The following is a 19342-nucleotide window of genomic DNA, read 5'->3' as shown; positions in this document are numbered from 1 at the left end:
GAAGCAACCTAAGTGCCGATCAGTAGATGAATGGATAAAGAAGAGGTTGTACATATTATAACACAATGGAATATTATTCAGCCATAAAAAAAGAAATCCTACCATTTGCAACAACATGGATGGATCTGGAGGGTATTGTGCTTAGTGAAATAATCCAGATGGAGAAAGACAAATACTAAACAACTTCACTCATTTGTGGAGTATAAAAACAAAGCAAAACTGAAGGAACAAAACAGCAGTAGACTCACAGACACCAAGAAGGGACTAGTGGTTACCAAATGGGAGGGGTTGGGGCAGGTGGGCTGGGGAGGGAGACGGGGGGTGAAAGGGCACTATAATTCACAATCACAATATAGGTAGGTCACGGGGAAGGCAGTACAGCACAGAGAAGACAAGTAATGAGTCTATAACATCTTACCAAGCTGATAGACAGTGACTGCAATAGAGGGGGTGAGGACTTAATAATATGGGTGAATGTTGAAACCACAGTATTGTTTACATAAAACCACAATAAGATTGCATATCAATGATACTTTAATTTTAAAAAATTCCTTGAGACAAATGAAAATGGAAACACAATAGTTCAAAATCTTAGGAAAACTGCAAAAGCAGTTCTAATGAGGGAAGTTTATAGTGATACAGAATTACCTCAACAAGTGAGAAAAATCTAAAATAAACAATCTAACCTTAAACCTAAAGGAATTGGAAGAACAAATCCCAAAGTTAGTAGAGGAAAGAAAGAATAAAGATCAGAGTAGAAATAAATGAGACAGAGACTAAAAAAACATAGAAAAGATCAATAAAACAAAGAGCTAGTTCTTTGAAAAGATAAACAAAATTGATAAACTCTTAGCCAGACTTATCACCCAAAAAAAGAGAGATAACTCAAATAAACCAGAAATGAAAGAGGAGAAATTACAACTGACACCACAAAAATACAAAGGATTATAAGGATTACTACAAAAAATTATATGCCATCGAATTGGAGAAATAGATAAATTCCTGGAAACATACAAGCCTCAAAGACTGAATCAGGAAGAAATAGAAAATCTGAACAGACCAATTACTAGTAACAAAATTGAAACAGTAATCAAAAAACTCCCAACAGACAATAGTCCAGGGCCAGATGGCTTCACAGGCAAATTCCTCCCAACATGTAGAGAAGACTTAATACATATCCTTCTCAGACTATTCCAAAACATTGAAGAGGAAGGAATGCTTCCAAATTCATTCTTGAGGCCAGCAATACACTGATACCAAAACGAGAAAAAGACACTTAAAAAAAGAGAAACAGAAAATTATAGGCAAATATCTCTGATGAACAATAGATGGTGCAAAAATCCTCAACAAAATATTAGCAAACCAAATTCAGCACTACATTAAAAGGATCTTTCACCATAATCGAGTGGGATTTAGTTCAGGAACGCAAGGATGGTTCAACAACCACAATCAATCAATGTGATATACCACATTAACAAAGTGAAGGATAAAACTCATATGATCATCTCAATTGATGCAGAAAAAGCATTTGACAAAATTAAATATCCATTTATGATCAAAACTCTTAACAAAATTAGTATAGAGGGAACATACCTTAATACACTACGGGCATATATGACAAACCCACAGCTCCAGCATACTCAATGGTGGAAAGCTGAAAGCTTTTCCTCTCAGAACAGGAACAGGACATGGATGTCCTCTCTCAGCACTTTTTTATAACATAGTGCTGGAAGTCCTAGTCACAACAATCAAACAAGAAAAACTAGTAAAAGGCATCCAAACTGGTAAGGAAGAGTAAAACTGTCACTATTTGCAGATGACATGATACTATATATAGAAAACCCAGAGCCAAATGCCTGTACATACACCTAAGTGACAAACATGATCAAAAGCTTGAGAGACATGTTTTACGCTTGCTTGTGTAATAAAGCATGTCCTTCATATGTCGCAATCTGGGTCTTTTGCAATGGAAGTCTTTTAGTGATTGATGACAAATGGGTCTGGGAAACATCCCCTTTATCTCCCCCCACCTTCACCCCCAATCCAATATCCATTGATTTGTTTGTGATTAGAGAACCATGGACATTTTGCTGCTAAAGGATCTTCCCCTGCCTTCCCTTCCTGACCCTACTTGCACTGCTGTGGATTTTTTAAAGAGAAGCAAAAACAAAAACTCCTTTCCCTGGCCCTCCAAACGTATATTCTGTGAGATAACTGTGCCTGCAACAAAGTGTTAATCCTGGGATCATATTTTTATATCATATTCACATATTTGTTTTTTTAATTGGTGTTAGATGACATGATTAATAAAAAAAGGCAAGCTATTTTCAGAATTTGAAAAAAAAAGAAAACCCTAAAGACTCCACTGGAAAATTAGAACTAATAAATTAATTCATTAAAGTTGTAGGATACAAGATCAATATACAGAAATCTGTTGCATTTCTATACACTAATAACAGACTAGCAGAATGAGAAATTAAGAAAGCAATCCCATTTACAATTGCATAAAAAAAATAAGATATGTAGAAATAAATCCAGTCAGGGATGTTAAAGACCTATACTCTGAAAGCTGTAAAACACTGATGAAGATGACACAAATAAATGGAAATATATACCATGCTCATGGAATAGAAGGATTAATATTGTTAAGGTGTCCATACTACCTAAAGTAATCTACAGACTCAATGCATGCTTATCAAAAAACCAGTAGTATTTTTGACAGAACTAGAACAAATAATCCTAAAATTTTTGTATAACCACAAAAGACTGAATAGCCAAAGCAATCTTGACAAAGAAGAAAGCTGGAGGTATCAAAATCCCCGATTTGAAACTACACTGTAAAGCTATAGTGATACAAACAGTATGGTACTGGCACAAAAATAGAGACAGATCAATGCAACAGAATAGAGAGCTTAGAAATAAACCCATGTTTAAATGGTTGATTAATATACAACAAAAGAGACAGGAATATACAATGGGGAAAAGACAGTTTATTCAGTAAATGGTGTTGGGAAAACAGGACAGCTACATGCAAAAGAATTAAACTGGACAAGTTTCTTACACCATATACAAAAATAAACTCGAAATGGATTAAAGACTTAAATTTAAGACCTGAAACCATAGAACTCCTAAAAGAAAACATAAGCAGCAAACTCTTAGACATTGGGCTTAGCAAATTTTTTTTGGCTCTGTATCCCCAGGCAAGGGCAATGAAAATGAAAATAAACAAGTTGGGCTACACTTAATTTAAAGGCTTCTGCACAGATAAGGAAAGTTGCTTTTGATGGCCATACTTTAACCAGCCATTGTACACTGGAAGCATTCATTTCATTCTCTAATGGTAATAAAGCTTAATTTATTAATAAAGGAGTACATTTCTTTATAGTTAGAGCAAAATCTGCTAATACACAAAATTCTATTTTCCCACTCATTCCATTATAGGATTAGAGAAGTTTTACTTGGGGGAAACCCCCGTTGTTTCTATACATGTTTGTGTGAATAAACAAAGTTCTGAAAGAATATATACCCCATTTTTACTGTGGTTACTTCTGGGGAGGCATGTGGGATGCAAGAGAAGTCACAGCGGGATATGAATGGGGACTCTGCTCTTTATATATTCAGTATTCTTTGAATCTTTCAGAATGGGTACATAATCACTTTTACAATTAATAATTTAAAAATAAAGACAAAGTTCCATGGATAGGGTTGGGGAAGTGAAGTAATAAAATATCACTTATATTAAGATGGCCACCATCCAAAAGACAAACAACAAATGTTGGCGAGGATGCGAAGAAAGGGGGACCCTCTTGCACTGCTGGTGGGAATGTAAATTAGTTCAGCCATTGTGGAAAGCAATATGGAGGTTCCTCAAAAAACTCAAAATAGAAATACCATTTGACCCAAGAATTCCACTCCTAGGAATTTACCCTAAGAATGCAGGAGCCCAGTTTTAAAAAGACATAAGCACCCCTATGTTGATCACAGCATTATTTACAAGAGCCAAGAAATGGAAGCAACCTAAGTGTCCATCAATAGATGAATGAATAAAGAAGATGTGGTACATTTACACAATGGAATATTATTAAGCCATAAGAAGAAAACAAATCCTACCATTTGCAACAACATGGATGGAGCTAGAGGGTATTATGCTCAGTGAAATAAGCCAGGCAGAGAAGACAAGTATCAAATGATTTCACTCATCTGTGGAGTATAAGAACAAAGAAAAAACTGAAGGAACAAAACAGCAGCAGATTCACAGAACCCAAGAATGGACTAACAGTTACCAAAGGGAAAGGGACTGGGGAGAATGGGTGGGAAGGAGGGGATAAGGGGGGGAAAGGGGCATTACGACTAGCAGACATAATGTGGGGGGTAGCATGGGGAGGGCTGTACAACACAGAGAAGACAAGTAGTGATTCTATAGCATCTTACTACACTGATGGACAGTGACTGTAATGGGGTATGTGGTGGGGACTTGATGATGGGGGGAGTCTAGTAACCATAATGTTGCTCATGTAATTGTACATTAATGATACCAAACTAAAATAAAATTTAATTAAAAAAAATAAAAAATATATCACTTATAATACCATGTAAAATAATTAACTTTTTCACCCTTTTTATAATATATTAGAGGGAATAGTATCATGAAACTGAATGTTTTCATCCCTGCTTCAACATTATCAATTCCTGGCTGATCTTATTTCATTCCTACTCCTTCAAACACTTAAACACACATACTGCTATATTTGTTAAAGCAAACCCCAAATGTAATAACATTTTATCTGTAAATGCTTTACACATTTTAGCTGAACCTCTAAAACCATACAAGCAACTTTTCAGGATCATATCAACTTCCTAAATAAGATGCATTCTCAGAAAGAAGAGAAGGCAGGTTTTGTAAGGATGGGAATGTGATTTCCTGAGAATCAATATGACCCTTTCATTCATATAGTAAATCATCCCAATCTAGTCTGCTTAATCAATAACCAGGCAAACACAGTCAAATCGGGTGGAACCAAAGAACAGCAGGTAAGTTACAAAAATGAGCTCAAGGAGATACGTCTCTCCATCTGAGCCTTAAAGCAAAGCATTCAAATATTCGCTTTCTTGCCAGTTAATTCTTCACAGCTAGGTCTGGGCATTTGAGAGAGAAAAAAATAGTTGCTGCAACCTGAAAAAATGACTAATGAATTATTCATGTAGTCACTGAACTGAAATCTGCAATCTATGGCTACCATGAGCTGCTTCTCCACAGGTGAATATAGCACCAGGCAAGCTTTAGCATTCAGGCCGGGGCTTACACGTGTCACTTGCATAGTCCATCTTACCAGGGCTAGAGAATTTAAGGTCCCTCCCTCCGAGCTGAAGAGTGGCCTGAGCAGATGAACCAGTCTCCCCTTCCTACCACACACTCCCACCTCTGTTCAAGAATTAATTCTGGTCCCATGGCTCTTGACTTTAAGAAGGTTACCTCTTTTCTTCAAAGCCCAAGCAGTTTCCATCTACAGGTATTGCCTTGGCTCACCTCTAACATTTTGCCCAAATGTGAAAGCCCTTTGGCTTTCAAGTTTTAAACATTTTTTTGTTTTGTTTTTTTTTCCTAAAGCTTATGAAACTGGTTGAGAAACAGTTAACCTTACCATATTCCCTGGTGTGTATCAAACCAACATTTCACCAACCTGGACAGCTATCTAACAAGCGGCCTATTGCAAATTCCTTTCCTATACCGCATTCATTTCATCTGCACAGTTCTGTGGCACAGTCATGGCAGGCATTCTTATCTCCATCTTACAGATGGGGAAGCAGAAGCCCACAGAGATTAAATGACTTGTCATAGATCTCACAGCTATAGAGGCAAACCAGGTTTGAACCCCCATCTTCCGATTTCTAGTCTATTGCCCTTTCAACTTGTAGCTCCGGGGGAAACGTGTTCCAGGCCCAGGGCAAATAAACTATTGAACGCGACAAAATTATCTGCAGCCGAACTCAGCCTCTGATAATGTGTGGCTGACACCTAGAAATCAGGAAGTTTTTCAGAAAAAAATCCGGATTTCCAGCTTCCTTTGAGAAATGATAGGATAGTAGCCACACTGGGCCTGCATTCCCAAAGGGCAGCCGTTTCTGGCACTGAGGGATTTCTGGCCTCTGAAAACAGAACACATTATTTCCATGTAGCCCTGGTCACCCCTTAGCCCACTTTTCTCATTTACGTTCATGGCCTGGTCCCCACAGGCCTTTGGGATCCTAGCTTAAAACCAAGCTTCCTATCAAGTGTGTAGAATTTGATTTTGGAAACGTTCATGCTAAAAATATGAGATAGTTACATGGCTCAATTTGCCTTCATTTTTTTCCTTTTGTAGCATATAAGCAAATAACAAGCCCCAAATCACATGAATTTAAGCCCTTCGGCTGTGAGCACATCCTAAGTGTGACATTACAGGCTTGGCTCCTGTGGTGACTACAATGATTGCAGCAGTTTCAATACTTAGGGCATCTCAATTTGCTCTAGTTAACTCTCTAAGTAGTATGCTCTTGAAAGTGGATTTTGCTGTTGCTTGGTCATTAGAATACATTTTGATGAGGAGGATGATTTACCACAATTTTGACTGTCAGAGATACCCAAGCATTCAACAGTATGCTGGGAATGGACCCAACAAAAATAGACACCAAATCACCAGGTTAGTAAGTCCCTCAGAACTGCCCGTAGCTGAATAACCAATCTGGATAAATATACACTAAAAGGATGACTTTATGTGGACCCTTTAAACAGATCAAAAGCAAAAATTTAGGTAACAAGGGAGTCATTCCCAGTCCTCACACCCCTGGGCCATATAATACAGGGAATTTACTGTGAAACAATAAACAAAAGATAATTATCCTCAAGGGTCAATTTCAAGATGCACCTAAGCCACACTCAGGGTATACCTCTATGGATCACCAAAACCTACAGGTATGTAATTAAAATGCCACTTCTTTTGGAAGTTCAACACAAGAGCCTAGGTTCTATCCCTGATATTTGAAGAAATACCCTGGTTGCTGTTACTGAACCTGAAAAGGTCCATGCTTCAAGGAAAATGGAGCCATAGAGCTTTGGCATGGCTAGTCACTGATGACTTTTATCTATTAACTTATTTAGGGCCTGGTACATTCTATCACTTTAGAGTATTCAGTAACTGAAGTGAGGTAAAAATTGATTAAGTTGGGTTTTTGGTGATGGTTAATTTTATGTGTCAACTTGACCAGGCCAGAGGGTGCCTAGGTATTTGGTCATACATTATTTGTATGTACATTCTGGATGAGATTAACATTTGAATCAGTAGACTGAGTACAGCAGATTGCCCTCCCTAATATGGGTGACCCTTGGCCAATGAGTTAAAGGCCTGATAAGAATAAAAAAGCTGAATAAGGAATATAGTCAAAATATTGTAACAACTTGGTATGGTGATAGCTGGTACCTAGAATTATCATGTATATAAATGTTGAATCACTGTGTTGTACACCTGAAACTAATGTAATACTGTGTGTCAACTACCCTTCAATAAAAAAAAAAAAAAGAATAAAAAAGCTGACTAAGAGAAGTCCTTCTTGCCTGACTGCTTTTGAGCAGACATTGGTTTTTTTCCTGCATTTGGACCCAGACTGAAACATGAGCTCTTCTGGGTCTTAAGCCTGCCAGCTTTCAGATAGAAACTACACCACTGGCTCTCCTGGGACTCCATCTGGCCGACTGCAGATCTTGGGACTTGCAAGCCTCCACAATCATGCAAGATAATTCCTCATAATAAATCAATCTCTTCCTCTCCCTCCCTCTTTTTCTTTCTCTACACACACACACACACACACACACACACACACACACACACACACACACAAATGCTATTAGTTCTGTTTCTCTGGAGAATCCTAATACAGTTTTGGTGTGCCTAAAAAGTTTATTAACTACAGAAGATTTATAAATTTTAGAAATAGAGTGATACCCTTTAAACTATTTGTCATGTGTCTGCTATGTGGTAGGCACTGAGCAAATTACTAAGGGAAAAATAAGGATAATCAAAATATCGACTCTGTCCCTCAAGAAAACTTAGGCTAGTCAAACATTATAGTATAGATATATGTGCCATAAAATACATTCAAAGTACTCAGACAACAGGGAGAGGACTTCTGGCTAGAAAGAATCAAGGAAGCCTTCATGGAGGCAGTGGCATTGGAGCTGGGTACCAAAGAATGAACAGGCCTAACACATACAGTAATAGAAGAAAATTCATTTCAGGAAGAGGAACTAGTGTAGACAAAGCAGAGAGATGGGAACACATAGGCCTTTCACACAGACAATTGGGCAGTTTAGTCCAGCTGGACCGCCAGGTCTATAGAAAGTAACAAACAAACCTGGAGAGGTTGGCTGGAGCCAGATTTTAGAGCATCACAGATGCTAGGTTAATCAGTTTGGAGTTTATTAATTAAATACTTAGGAGACACTGGAGGGTTGGATCAGAATTGTATTTAGGATGATCAATGTTGCGGCAGTGTGTACTTTGCACAGGAGTCTGTTACACTGGCCTAGCAGAGCTAGCAACAGATCACCCCAAATTATTTTAGTTTAATTTTGGAACCAACCAGTACATATTTCTGGAACCTGCTGTGAGCTCAATCCAGGATATCACTATATAGTATAAGACACAACAATGAGCAAATTTAGCACCAAATCTGCCACATTTAACAAATAAAATCAGCCAGACTGTATTCATTCATCTACTGATGGACATGGGTTGTGTCCACCTTTTGGCTATTGTGAACAATGCTGCTATGAGCACTGAAAGTATCTGTTTGAGTACCAGCTTTCAATTCTTTTGGCTATAGACCTAGAAGTAGAATTGCTAGATTATATGGTAATGCTATGTTTACCTTTTTAAGGAACTGCCAAACTGTTTTCCACAGTAGCTACATTTTACATTCTGGCCAGCAATGCATGAGTATTCTAATTTTTCCACAATCTGTCCAACACTTCTCATTTTCTATTTTTTTGATAATAGTCATCTTAATGGATATGAAGTAGTACCTCACCATGGTTTTGATTTGCATTTTCTTAATGACTAATGCTGTTGAACATCTTCTTACGTGTTTATTGGCCATTTATATATCTTTATTAGAGGAACTTCTATTCAGGTCCTTTACCTATTTTTGAATTGAGTTGGTTTTTTTGTTGTTGAGTTGTAGGAGATCTTTACGTATTCTAGACATTAGTCCTTTATCGGGTATATGATTTACAAATGTTTTCTCCCATTTTTATGGGCTGTCTATTCACTGTGTGATGGTGTTCTTTGATGAACAAAAGTTTTTGATTTGATGAAGTCCAATTTATCTAAGTTTTCTTCTGTTGTTCATGCTTTGGTTGTATCTAAGAATCCATTGCCAAATCCAAGTACCTGAATTACCCCTGTTTTCTCCTAAGTGTTTTATAGTTTTAGCTCATACATTTAGGTCTTTGATCCACTCCACTCTGAGTTAATTTTTACATATGGTGCAAAGTATGGGTCCAAATTCATTCTTTTGCATGTGTACATCCAGTTCCCCCAGCACCATTTGTTGAAAAGACTGTCCTTTCCCCATTAAATGGCTTTGGCACCCTTGTCAAAATTCTATTGCCCATATAGGTGAGGGCTTACTTCTGGGCTTTCTATTTTATTCTAAACTATTGGTCTATATATCTGTCCTTACACCAGTTCCACAGTTTTATTTACTATTGCTTTGTAGTAAACTTTGAAACCAGGAAGTGTTAGTCCTCCAACTTTGCTCTTTTTCAAGATTGGTTTGGCTCTTGAGGGTCCTTTGAAATTCCACATGAATTTTAGGATGGATTTTTCTGTTCCTGCAAAAGACTGTTGGAATTTCAATAGGGATTATATTCTGTAGATCACCTTGGGTAGTAGTGTCATAAACCTTCCAATCTATGAACACAGGATATCTTCCTATTTATTTAGGCCTTCTTTGGTTACTTTTAGCAATATTTTGTAGTTTTCAGTATACAAGTCTTCTCTTTGGTTAAATTTATTCCTCAGAATTTTATGGTTTTTGACAATATTATTGGAGTTTTTCCTTGATTTCCTTTTTGGAGTTCATTGTTAGTGTATGGAAATGCGATGGATTTCTTTGTGCAATTGCCTTGTGTTACTATTTCATTTCTTTTACCAGGAAACCATAATATGACCAAGTCTAATTGATTTGACTGTGCACTTATCTTTATGAGTGACCTTTATCATACAAGCCATGACACTTTCTAGAGAGAAGAGGGGTGTTATCACATAGGAGAACCAGGAGTTAATTGGAATTTTCCAGGGAAAACCAGGATTTATGGTCACTCTATCTACTGAAAGACATGTGCCTGGTTTCAATTTTTTTGTAGCTCTCCTACATTACTTAATTACTTTCACTTTTGTGCTACAGTATTTATAAACATGTTTTGTATCCTGAACCACCCTACCAGCACCTTGAAGATAAAAGTAACTTCCACTGCCTTTGCATCTCCCAATATCTATCATAGTGTCTAAAATGTAGTAAGTATCCAATAAAGGTCCATTAGACGAATGATGATCCTTATTTATATCCACAGAAATCCTTGGTCTTCTACACAGAGTCCCTCTGAGTGGGAACTCCCCACATAGAACCACTAATAGTAAATAAAGGGGATGTGACCTATGACCTAAGGTAAATAAAACACTTAATCATAGGCTTTAAAAGATCACCTTCAAAAAAGCTACAGAACTCAGCCAACCATACACTGAGATCCATCAAGATGGCAAAGTCATTTCCAATTTGCACAAAGATTACAGAATGCTATTGTCTTTCATTAAAATTTGCATAAATTGGCTGTAAGACTCACACACTCTCAAGTCACTTCCAATAGCAAGAATTTATTTGAGGACTTGGGATAACAGGTGAGTTCTATAGAGAATATGATGCGTCCTCAGGTATTTTAAAACATATCCAGGAATTACACTAAGTGATAACCCAATTTATATGCTTCACTGTTCTATTAGATCCCAAATAATGTACTATATGTATTTTTTCCTTTTGATGATGAATGAAAAATCAAGTTGGGCCTCTACTTCATACCATATACAAAATTAACTCAAATGGATCAACAACCTAAATGTAAAACATATAACTCTTAGAAGAAAACATTAGGGTAAATCTTCATGACTTGGGATTTGGCATATCCATACTTGGCTGATGGGAAGGTAAAATGCTGTAGCCATTTGGAGAAGAATGTCACCTTAAGCTGCAATTGTGATGCTCACCCACGTTCACAACTTTCCTGGATGAACCCATTTTCTTTATAAGTGTTAGTAGTAATAAATCCGGTTTTTCATTTGTTCAGTGTATGACACTTGTTAAGGGGAATGCTTCCTCCCAATTCCTAATGTTTTCTTGCATAGAAGGGAATTCAATTAGTGTGACACTCCCAGACTCTACTTATTTACAAGTCAAACTACAGGATACGTGGAGTGACTTACCTGTTTAATGTATCTGGGGAAAATAAACTAGATGGGCTAGCCCCTGAGGTGTCTTCTTCCTCCTTTTAGGGCAAACCTTCTAATAAAGTGCTCTTTCACACTGTAAATTTTCTCTGGACAGGCACATTGGCCCTGGTGCATTACTGCCATAATGAGCATGTAAGTATATCAGTTAGTTTTTACCACGTAACAAACCAATCCTAAGTTCAGTGGCTGTATTAGTTTCCCGGGACTGCTGTAACATAGGACCGTAAACTGGGTAACTTAAAACAGCAGAAATTTATTCCCCTACAGTTCTGGAGGATGGAAGTCTGAAATCAAGGCTTCAGCAAGGCCATACTTTCTCTGAAGGCTCTAGGAGAGAATGCACTGCATGATTTTCTCTTAGCTTCTGGTGATGGCCAACAATCTTTGGCATTTCTTGGCTTGTAGAAGTATCACTCCAATCTCTGCCTCCATAATCATGGCATTCTCCCTGCATGTCTGTCTCTGAGTTTCTTCTCCTCTTTTTATATGGACACCAGTCATATTGAATTAAAGGCCTACCTACTCTAGTATGACCTCACTGTAACTTACATCGTAATTCTATTTGCAAAACCCTATGTCTAAATAAGGTCACACTCATAGGTACCAGCGGTGAGGACTTCAGTATATCTCTTTAGGGGACATAATTCAACCCAAAACAATAAACATCATTTCTCATGATTCTGTTGGTCAGCTGGACAGGATCTTCTGATCTAAGTTGGCTCAGTTGGGGCCAGATGGCCTACTATAGCCTCACTCACGTATCTGGAATTTCATCTGGGACGGCTGAGATGACCAGTACAGCTGGGGCCACTGTCCACATGATCTCTCATTCTTCAGAAGTCTAGCACAGGATTGTCTTACATTGATGGAAGGTTTCCCAGTAGTAAGAGGAGGAAAGCTTCAATGTGTGAGAAGTTTTCCAGTATCTGTTTGTGTCATATTTTCTAATGTTCTATTGACCAAAGAGAGTCATGTGGCTGAGCCCAGAGTAAGCATGGGAGGGGGATGTCCAGGGAGGTGTGAACAAACTGGGGGTATTACTGCAAAAGTCTAGCACAGTAAATATATCTAGTTCTTAGGTTCATCATTCATAGTTCCACATGCCTTCAGATATAAGCCATGTCATCTAACTTAACCATTAATGTTAATAAAGGTGACATTATGGTCTCGATCTGGTACTTCCTTGTCTTTTTGCTCTTTTTCTTCTTCAAAAACAGGATGAGCTACTTATTGGAACCCTGACAACTTCATCAGCCTTTTCTTATTTCTAAGAAGTGAACGTATCGTTTATTCATTCAACAAGAATTTATTGTGAATCTATTATATGGCAGGCACAAAAGATACGGTGCTGAACTAGCAAGGCAGTCTCGACAAAGCTTACATTCCAACTCCCAGTTTAGAGGTCAGGTAATGGTGAAGCTAAATAATAGCTGCGAGGGTAGAGAGAGGGCTAATCTCTTTCCCATAATCTCTAAAAGCCAGCCTCCCCTCAGTGCCACGACAAGGGAACACAGAATATATGAAAAAGATTTGCGTGTTGTATAAACACAGCCTCAAAACTAAAATGCTAGCCCCTCCCAACAAGATCCCTTCCCAGAGCCTCTCTTCTGCATAGAAATCCTGGAGTGGTCACCAAATTCAGTATTTCTCCAACTCTTTTATATGCCCCAACTAATTTGGGGGCCATGTAACTGGCCAAATTGCGATGGTGGTCTGGTTTAACCACAGCTTTAAATGCTGGTCACAAAGTAATCTTCAAAAGTCACCCTTAACTTATATTTTGCATTTTTTGAAGCAGCTTCGTTGAGATATAGTTCACATACAATTCACACATTTAAAGATCACAATCCATTTTTTTATATTCACAAAGTTGTGCAGTCAAACCCAATCATTTCTAGAGCATATTCATCACCCTAAAATGAAACACTGTACTAATGAGCAGTCACTCCCCGCCTCCCCCCAAATGCCCCAGCAATAGGCCACTGCTAATTTACTTTCTGATTCTGTGGATTTGCCTACTGTGGACAATTACTACAATTGGAATCTTATAAAATACTACCTTTTATGACTGGATTCTTACCCTTAGCATAATGTTTTCAAGGACCATCCTTGTTTTAGTATGAATCAGTAATTCCCAACTTTTTATTACTGAATAATATTCCAATGAATAGATATACAGGTTTTCCCCACTATCCAAAAGTAGTACAGCATTCCAGTGAAATCTTTCAAGAAAATAAGCATTAATTTAGGTCTGTTGTACACGTGAAGTGGCATAAAGCAAATTTTCAGATAACAGGGGAAACATGTACTACATTTTGTTTATTCATCATTTGAAGGGCATTTGAGTTGTTTCCACTTTTTGTCTATTATGAATAATGCAGCTAATAAACTTTCGTATACAAGTTTTCATGTGGATATACGTTTTTATTTCTCTTAGGTATATATACATATACATACCTAGGAGTAGAATTGCTGGTCATATGGTTACTCTGTGGTTACGATTTTGAGGAACTGATAAACTCTTCTCCAAAGGGGTGAAAAATTTTACTTTCTTATCAACTGAGTACCAGAGTTCTAATTTTTCCACATCCTCCACAACACTTTTTGCTATATATTTTTTTATTATAACAATCCTAGTGAGTATTCACCCTTAGTTTTTGCTATGCACTGGCACATGGCTATGATCAACTTAAATGACTATAACCTAAGATCTTACTACTTCAAGATGTCCTCTATGGATGAGCAGCATAGGAATTATCTGGAAGCTTGGTAGAAATTCAGAATCTCAAGTCCCAGCCCAGACCAAATCAGCATCCAGATTTTTACAAGATCCTCAGGTGGTTCTCTTTACATCAAATTCTCAGATTAGATAAAACCACAGAGAATGGGTAAATCCACAGAGAGAGAAAGCTACTTGTGGTTGCCAGGGTGGATGGAATTGTGAATGGGAAATGAGTGCTTCATGGACATGGGGTTAGTTTTGTGGTGAGGAAAGTGTTTTTGGAGACTTCTGGATTCTGGTTCTGCATATAGGGAGCTTGGAAGTTGGGACTCCATCCTAACAAGTAAAAAGCTGAACAAGCTGAAAAATCAACACCACTTCTAGGATGAATAAGATAGAGGAGGACACAAGACATATTGCTGCTTCCAAGATTGGAGAGACCAACATGTAAATACAGGTCATGGCTTACCGGAGCAGAGAATCACAAGCAGAAACCACTATGGGAACCAGTGCTGAGCTACGAAAACTGAAACGTAATTGATGGATTAATGCAGGCTTGTTGGGAACAACTCTAAGTTATAGAATCCAACCCAGTCATGGCGGTCCTCCACAATTCTGTGAGACTTACCTCTAAAAACTGAACCAGGTTCTCATAGTAAATATAAGAGAAAAATTCCCTCTTGCTTTCTGCAGGGGGAGGAGAAAAGGAACCATTTTGAAATACACCAGAATAATTTGATCTTAACAAGGCCAGACCTCAAGAGAAACTAGTGAACCAGAGCCTAATCTGCTGGGGTGTTATCAGAGCCCAACCGAACTGTGAAGAGGGAAATATTCAACTCCAGCTGGCTCTAGCCTTCCAGGTGGAAGGAAAATGCCCAACTCTAGTCCACTCTAGCCAATCTCTCCCACCCAACAGGGGAGAAAAAACTGAGAATCTTTTGTGAAACTCAGAGTCCAGAGGTATAGGCTCACTTAAAAGACTGAGACCTTGTCTTGCTGATGGGTTCAGCCCCAGGTAAGTTCACTAAAGATTCAGTGAGACTGAGAAATGACAATGGAATGTTCTTGGGGTAAAAAGGTTATACCTGGCTTTATTCTCCCGGCAGTATGTAGGGCACTAGAATCACATCTACATCCAGCAGTCTGCAGGTCCATAATCCTCCTCCATCTCTGCCTCCACCCAGAGCACTGGGCAGAGCTCTTTTTACAGTGACACAGTGAATAATAGCTTATTGGCTAGGGTGGGGAAGCAGTAGCCTAGCAGTAGGCCAATTACATCATCGAGTAGTTTACAGTTAGGTGAGGATCCTAGCCATACGAACTTGCATTTTCCCCAAAGACCTAATCACAGGACATTAGAACAGTAATTGCATTACTAAAGGCCTATTTAAAACAATTTCTTTTACCCAGTACATGATGTATAGCTACCAAGAAAAAATTACAAGACAAAAACCACAATTTGAAGAGAAAAAGCAACACAAGAACAAGACATGGCAGGGATGTTGGAATTATCAGACCAGGAATTTCAAACAACTATGATTACTATGCTAAAGGATTTAATGAATAAAGTAGACAGCATGCAGGAAAAGACAGAAAATGAAAGCAGAGAGATGGAAATACTAAGAAGAAACCAAAAAGAAATTCAAGAGATCAAAATAACTCACAGAAATGAAGAGTACCTTTGATGAGCTTATTAGTAGACTAGACACAGCTGAGGAAAGAACTTCTGACCTCTCTTTTTTAACTGAAGTATAACTGATATTCAATGTTACATTGATTTCAAGCATGCAACATAGTTATTCAATACTTACCTACATTATTAAATGCTCACCCCAGCTAGTGTAGTTACCATCTGTCAACATAGAATGATGTTACAGAACTCCTGACTATTCTCTGTGATCTACTTTCATTCTGTTGACTAATTTATATTATGGTTGAGATTTTGTGCCTCAAAATCCTTATCCCCTTCACCTATTTCACCCACCCATTGCAGCCCTTCCCCCATGGTAACCACCAGTCACCTCTCATTGTCTATGAGTCTATTTCTGTCTTGTTCATTTGTTGTTTTTTTTCAGATTCCACATGTAAGTGAAATCATATGGTATCTGTCTTTCTCCACCTGGCTTATTTCACGTAGCATAATACCCTCTAAATCCATCCATATTGGTGCAAATGGCAAGGGTTTTTTCTTTTTTATGGCTTAATAATATTCCATCATATATATGTGCTACATCTTCTTTATCTAATCATCTATTTGTGGACACTTCAGTTGCTTCCATATCATGGCTATTGTAAATAATGCTGCAATTAACATAGGGGTGCGTCTATCTTTTTGAATCAGAGATTTTGTTTTCTTCAGATAAATAGAAGTGGAATTCCTGGGTCACATGGTATTTCTATTTTTAGTCTTCTGAGGAACCTCCATACTGCTTTCCACAGTGGCTGCACCAATTTACATTCCCACCAACAGTGTAGGACAGTTCTCTTTTCTCTACATCCTCTCCAATGCTTGTTATTTGTCTTTTGGATAGTAGCCATTCTGACTGGTATAAGGTGTTATCTCTTTGTGGTTTTGATTTTAATTTCCCTAATGATCAGTGATGTTGAATATCTTTTCAGGTGCCTGTTGGCCCTCTGTATGTCTTCTTTGGAAAAATGTCTATACAGGTCCTCTGCCCATTTTTCAATTGGATGGTTTTATTTTTTTTGAGTTATAGGAGTTCTTTATATATTTTGGATATTAGCCCCTTATCAGGCTTATCATTTGTAAGTATATTCTCCCATATTTTACATTGCCTTTTCATTTTGTTGATGGTTTCCTTTGATGTGCAGAAGCTTTTTAGTTTGGTATAGTCCCACTTGTTTACTTTTGCTTTTGTTTCCCTTGCCTGGGGAGTTGTATCCAGAAAAAAATTAATCATGCTGATATTCAGGAGATTCCTACCTGTTTTCTTCTAAGAGTTTTATGGTTTCATGTCTTACATTTAGGTCTTTAATCCATTTCAAGTTACTTTTGTATATGGGGTTAGACAGTAATCCAGTTTCATTCTCTTACATGTAGCTGTCCAGTTTTCTCAACACAATTTATTGAAGAGACTGTCTTTTCCTGATTGTATATTCTTCCTCCTTTGTGGTATATTAATTGAACATATATGCATGAGTTTATTTCTGGCCTCTCTATTCTGTTCCATTGATTGATGTCTCTGTTCTTGTGCCAGTACCATACTATTTTGATTACTATAGCTTTGTAGTATAGTTTGAAATCAGGGCACATGGTATGCTCAGCTTTATTCTTCTTTCTCGGGATTGCTTTGGCTATTCAGGGTCTTTTGTGGTTCCATATACATTTTAGGATTATTTGCTCTAGTTCATTGAAAAATGCCATTGGTATTTTGATGGAGATTGTACTGAATCTGTAGAATGCTTTGGGTCAAGATACCATTTTGACAATACTAATTCTTCCTATGCATGAGCGTGGGATAGATTTCCATTTATTGGTGTTTACTTTAATCTCTTTCATCAGTGCCTTACAGTTTTCGGAGTACAAGTCTTTCACCTCCTTGGTTAGGTTTATTCCTAGGTATTTTATTCTTTTTGATACAATTATAAATGTAGTTGTTCTCCTAATTTCTCTTTCTGCTAGGTCATTGTAAATATATAGGAATGCAACAGGTTTCCGTGTATTAATTTTGTATCCTGCAACTTTGCTGAATTCATTTATTAGTTCTAATAGTTTTTTTGGTGGTATCTTTAAGGTTTTCTATATATAGTATCATGTCATCTTCAAATAGTGAGTTTTCTTCTTCCTCATCAATTTGGATGCCTTTTATCTCTTTTTCTTGTCTAACTGCTATGGCTAGGACTCTCAGTACTATCTATGTTGAATAAAAGGGATGAGAGTGGGCATCTTTGTGTTGTTCCTGATCTTAGAGGAAGTTTTCAGCTTTTTGCCATTATGATGTTAGCTGTGGGTTTGTCATATAGGACCTTTGTTGTATTGATGTATGTTACCTCAATACCCATTTTATTGAGAGTTATCATGAATGGATGTTGAATTTTGTCAAATGCTTTTACAGCATGTTTTCAGATGATCATATGGTTTTTATCCTTCCTTTCCTTAATGTGGTATATCATATTGATTGACTTACAAATATTATGTCATCCTTGCATCCCTGGAATAAATCCCACTTGGCTGTGATAGATAATCCTTTTGGTGTATTTTTTAACTTGGTTTGCTACTATTTTGTTGAGGATTTTTGTATCTATGTTCATCAGGGATATTGGTCTGTAATTTTCTTTTTTTTTTGTATTGTCTTTGTCTGGTTTTGGTATTAGAGTGATGCTGGCCTTATAGAATGAGTTTGGAAGTATTCCCTTCTCTTCTATTTTTTTGGAATACTTTAAGAAGAATGGGTATTAGCTCTTGTTTACATGTTTGGTAGAACTCACATATGAAGCCATCTGTTCCTGGACTTACACTTGTTGGGAGTTTTTTTATTACCAGTTCAGTTTTGTCTGTTACCAATTCAATTCAGTAATCTGTCTGTTCAGATTTTCGTTTCTTCCTGGGTCAGTCTTGGAAGATTGTACATTTCTTGAACTTTGTCCATTTCTTATAGGTTGTCCAATTTATTAGCATATAGTTTTTCATAGAATTCTCTAATAATTATTTGAATTTCTGTGGTGTCAATTTAGCTTCTCCTTTTTCATTTCTGATTTTGTTTGTCCTCTCTTTTTGATCAAGACTCTCTTAATATATCACAGCTAGCACAGTCACTTTATGAACTCAGTACTTGGAGTGGCAGCCTCCCTTCTTTCCACCTTCTTGACTGTAGCAGAGGTAGTGTTTCCCCAGGTAGATCAATTCCTCACTGTTGTTGGACTCATTCTGAGAAGGCTAGACCTGAACTTGTACTTCCAACCCTCTAAAGTTGCTCTAAGTACCTAATTACCTATATAAATTAACTTATGCTTAACATGTCTAGAGGGTTTCAGTTTCCTTTGCTGACCTCTAACTGATACAGAAGCTCTGGGTGATACATATCATAACTACTAAGAGATCTGTACTGAAGAGACT

This window comes from Manis pentadactyla, chromosome X (genome assembly GCF_030020395.1).
Source record: "Manis pentadactyla isolate mManPen7 chromosome X, mManPen7.hap1, whole genome shotgun sequence".
Taxonomy (NCBI): Eukaryota; Metazoa; Chordata; class Mammalia; order Pholidota; family Manidae; genus Manis; species Manis pentadactyla.
This window is presented reverse-complemented; position numbering follows the sequence as displayed.